Source organism: Andrographis paniculata, unplaced genomic scaffold (assembly GCF_009805555.1).
Source record: "Andrographis paniculata isolate CXL003 unplaced genomic scaffold, ASM980555v1 Contig72END, whole genome shotgun sequence".
Taxonomy (NCBI): domain Eukaryota; kingdom Viridiplantae; phylum Streptophyta; class Magnoliopsida; order Lamiales; family Acanthaceae; genus Andrographis; species Andrographis paniculata.
The window spans coordinates 971,545-976,642 of NW_026137609.1; positions in this window are offsets into that span (position 1 = coordinate 971,545).

Below are 5,098 nucleotides of genomic sequence, written 5' to 3' on the forward strand. Positions count from 1 at the left end.
AATTAGGGCTTACCAATTTAAATTAATGCGCGTTTAGGGTGTGTTTGTTTTAGGGTTTGAGTTTTGAATTTGGATTTGAATAGTAAAAATTTTGAATTTGCATAGTTGTATGATGTGATATAAATAGGTGTTGATGTGATGTTTTGAATGTAAATTAATTTTTAGTATAATATAAAAAAAATAAAAAATAGGTGTTTGATTTGATGTTTTTGGGGAAAAAAATAGGATGAATAGTAGAAATTCAAACAAATTCCTCAAACAAACACACCCTTAGTAGAAGCTTAGTATTTACTCCCTCCGTCGTGCTGCTGCTACATGTTAGTAGGGTTATAATGAGTAGATAATTAAAAATATATTAGTAAAAATAATTATTTTATAATATAAATAATTATAAATATTAAGATAACTAATTAGTTTAATTAAAATTTAAAAAAAAATAAAATTTAAAAATTTAAAATGAGATTAAAGTGCGTAATTATTTTCCAAAAAAGAAAAGTGACATGGTATGTGGGATTGACAGAAACGGCAACATGGACATGGTATATGGGACGGAGGGAGCTACACTGTAGACACTGTATTTTAGGAGGGATGTAATTAGTAGATAATTAAGAATGTATTAATGAAAATAATTATCCGATAATATAAATAATTATAAATTAAGATTAAGATAACTAATTAGTTTAATTAAAATTTAAAAAAAATAAAATCAAAAAATTTAAAATGAGATTAAAGTGTGTAATTATTTTCCAAAAAAGAAAAATGGCATGAAATATGGACAGAAGGAGTATTATTTTTTATGTGAAATATTCTGATTTTTTTAAAAAAAAAATTATAGCTTTATTTTTTTTCTATTTTATAATTAAAAAATAATTATAAAACTATTACAAATAAAAATTAAAGAGAGGAGGATTAGAAATTTTATATTAAAATTATCTAAATTATATTATTTGAATGCAATATTTATCTTCTCAATTAATATATTTTATTTTCTCTTACAAATAAAATTATTGCAAATAAACTGAGGGGCGTTGCAGGTATGCATAGTCGAATGTGTTTTTGAAATATTGCAACATGTTACTTAAATGACTATGTACTTTTTGTTACTTTTTTAGTTTTATACTAAAAAAATTATACAAAAAGAGTAATATGATTTCTAGTATTCATGTGGATGTATGTGTGAACATTAATTTTTTGTCAATATATTGTTGAACATATTTCCATAAGGGAGATGAATCAAATTTTATTTAAAACGTTTAAAATAGTTGTCATGTTGTGCTTAATAATTTTCTCACTGGCATTTTTTTTCTTCCCATGAGTTATGAACAGATTGTTTGCGAGCTGGTACTAAGCAGTCTTAGTTTAGAAAATTTGATGAACTATATTTCGTAATAATGATGTTTTGGACAATTTCATAATGACAAAGACTAGTGTGAGCATGATTTGTGTTTTTTTTACTTGAATATTTTACTTTCAAGAGGTATATATAAAAGTATTTAAAAATGACTTCTCTGAAGCACCATTGCAGTTCCATACAAAATTATTGCTAGAAAAAGTTTCAACCTATCGATGGATTTAAAGAAAAAGGCTTCAGCATATATATCCATCACTTGCTTCACCCCGTGTTCTCCCTCCCTTTGCAGCCAAACCGAAAATGATGGGATTGGGATGGCTCGTCCGATCTGCAGGAAGTGAAATGAAACATAAATGATATCGACATATCTATCCTGCTTACATCTTTCAGAATTCTGGGGTGAATGTTGTGCCGAAGGCATAAAAGATTAATATTTAGATGGATCATGAAGTCAGTGAATAAAAAAGGTGCAAGAAATAGAAGCTCACACAATCCTTTGAAATGCTTTGACATTTTATTGCAGAGTTTGCTTATATTCGGCGCCTCCAGCATAAGAGTCGTAGTACATCTTTAGAAGGCAACCTTAGCAAGTTCTTAGAACTCACTTACATTTACAAGTTCGTCCGCCATTGATAAGCACCAATTATCAAACAAATGCTTCAATAGCTAGCGAGATTTGCTGGATCATAAATCTGAAATCGAAAAAAAAAACAACAAAAAAAACAAAAAAACAGCTGATCACTTGGCTCGGTGGACATTAAAGGTTAGAAGTATTTCTATATAACATAAACGAAAAAATTACCTCGGGATAGAAATAGATACATATGTGGCTAACATTTATACCCACATAATTAGGGATGACATACCGTACCGTACTGAACTTTTCGGTATGGTGAAAGTACATACTACCGGTATGTACCGTTTATACCGAAAATTTTGATTTCGATACGATACCGATATATACCGAAAATATAATTTTAAATTTCAAAATAATTTTAAAAAATTAATAAATATCACTATTCTCCACCACAAAAATATTATGAAAAAATCAATAAATTTTCAATAGTCTACATATTTTTTTGTTATGATTTTTTTTAAAAAAAAAAATTAATAATTATTATCTATATTAATAATTAAATTATTTAATAAAAATAATATGGGTACGGTATCATACCGAAATATCGAACTTTTCGAAAATTCATATCGATACCGTACCGAAAACTTCGGTACGATATTCATACCGTACCGAAATTTTTGATATTTTTGACACGATACGGTACGATAAGTCGGTATTTCGGTATGTTCGGTAAATTTCTCCATCCCTACACATAATTGATATAAAGAGTCGTTTGGTTCACAATTTTTTTTTAATTTTTTTTTTTATGGAATTGAGATTTTACTGTAGGATTTATATGTGATAGGATTTATTGTATTTAGAATTTGAATCTATCCTACGTTTGGTTGGTAAAACAACCAGGATTTATATCTTCCAAATCCAATTTATTTTGCAAATTAATTGAAATTTTTGGATTTTTAATATTTTAAACAAGATAATTATTTTTTCACGAGTTTTATTTATTATGATAAATTAAATTTTACATCCATTTTTTCGTGAACTTTATTTATTTTTTCACCAAATTAGATGTTTTTTAATAAAAAAATTTTTTAATACGGTTTTCGATTTATATTAAAAAAATATAATATATATAATTTTATACAAAATATATAATATTAATTTAAACACTAAAAAATATAATAGTTTAACATAAAATATTATCAGTCCGTCCATGTAAATTATCTATTTCCTTTTTTTAAAATATAATTATACACTTTAATCATATTTTAAAGGGTAAATTATATAATATCTCTTTGTATTTTAGTAAAAATGCACAAAATACTCTATGTTTTATTTATTGTATGAAATCTCATGTGTTAATGTAAAATTTGTACTAAACACCCTCATCCAAAACTTATATTTAGTTCTAAATAAAGACATTATACAAATAAAAAACGTAAAACATTATTATAATTTTATTTGAATATAATAAATAAATAATTGATCAATTATTTATTTTTATAATTTTATAAAAATTGGATAATAATTTATTTCAAAAAACTATAAAATGAAAGATTAATAAAAAAATATATTTTTGCCCAAATATCAATTTTGGATCCAGTCGAATCCGACAAAGTCGAGACGATGAATCACCGGCGGCGGCAGGTCCAGTACGTTTCCCGACGACGGCAATGGTTCCTCTTTCTTCTTCTTTTCCGGCAGCGGCGAATCGGCCCCGCCTCTTCGTTTCTGGCGGCGGACAATGGCGGACGCACGTAGCAAGGGGCTGCAGCCTCCCCCTCTCCCTGCCCCACCCCATTAACTTGCATTTTATTTTCTTTAATTTTTTTGTTTGAACTTATATATATATACATATGTATCTATATAATATGCATCTTTTTTTTTCACTATTTCACTTTTTTTTTTTTATATTTTATTTTTTTAACATGTGTATATATAATATTTATATATGTAATATAATAACAAATAATTAGAATAAACTAAACATATACTAAAATTTTATATATGGTGTGTTTGTTTGGACTTTAAGTTTTGAATTTAGGTTTTTAATAATAAAAAATTTTAAATTTGAATATTTTTGTGTGATATTAATAAATGTCATTGTGATATTTTGAATATAAAATTAATTTTTAGTAAAAATAAAAAGATATTAGAAAAATACCATATAGGAGAAAGAAACAATTTTCGATATTGTTTTTTAAAATGAAATTTTCTTCTATTTGGTGAACGTTACGCGAAGTTAAAGAACATGAATAGCGACTTTTGTAAACATATAAGATATATTTTACCAATGAGATAAATACATAACAAAATTAATAATAGAATATACATGTGAAATATTTTTTACAATTTTATCTAAAAATTCAGGTGTCTAAAACCGGTCTAATTGCCCAAGTCTTGGATTCGATTTCGGATTGGTGCATGTACATTGTGAGTGTATGGTAAAAAAAAAATAATAAAAACAATTATATATATATAACAAAATACAGTCCAATCGCCTACTGCATTGTTATTATTAGTAGTATTAAGCCAACTCCTTAATTTAGCACGTGCCTAAAACTTTATAGATTGTATAATATAGTATATACTATTTTTTAAATTCTTTTATAGATTGTGCTCCATTAACGGTGTGTTTGTTTGGAGGATTGTATTAGATTTTTACTATTCATCCTATTTTTTCGCTAAAAAAATATCAAATCAAACAACTATATTTATTTTTTATATTATACTAAAAATCAATTTTACGTTCAAAACATCACATCAACACCTATTTATATCACATCATACAACTATTCAAATTCAAAATTTTTACTATTCAAATTCCAATTCAAAATTCAAATCCTCAAACAAACACACCCTAAATGGTCTCTCCTAATTTTATAATAATAAAAAGTATTTTATTCGGATAAATGATGCTGGAATCTATTCTGCAGTCTTTTATCTCTACTTTTGTATTTTTATATTTTATATTGAAATTTTATTTCAGACATATATTTATTTATTTTGAACAGAGTTATTTAGATAATATAAAATAATATTTAAATCTTATATTATTAGTTTGTATATATATATAGTATTATTAGTATTTTAAAATATAAATTGATATATATAATTAAAATATTAAAATATATGTTTAAATATTCTTAGGGTGTGTTTGTTTGGGGGATTGG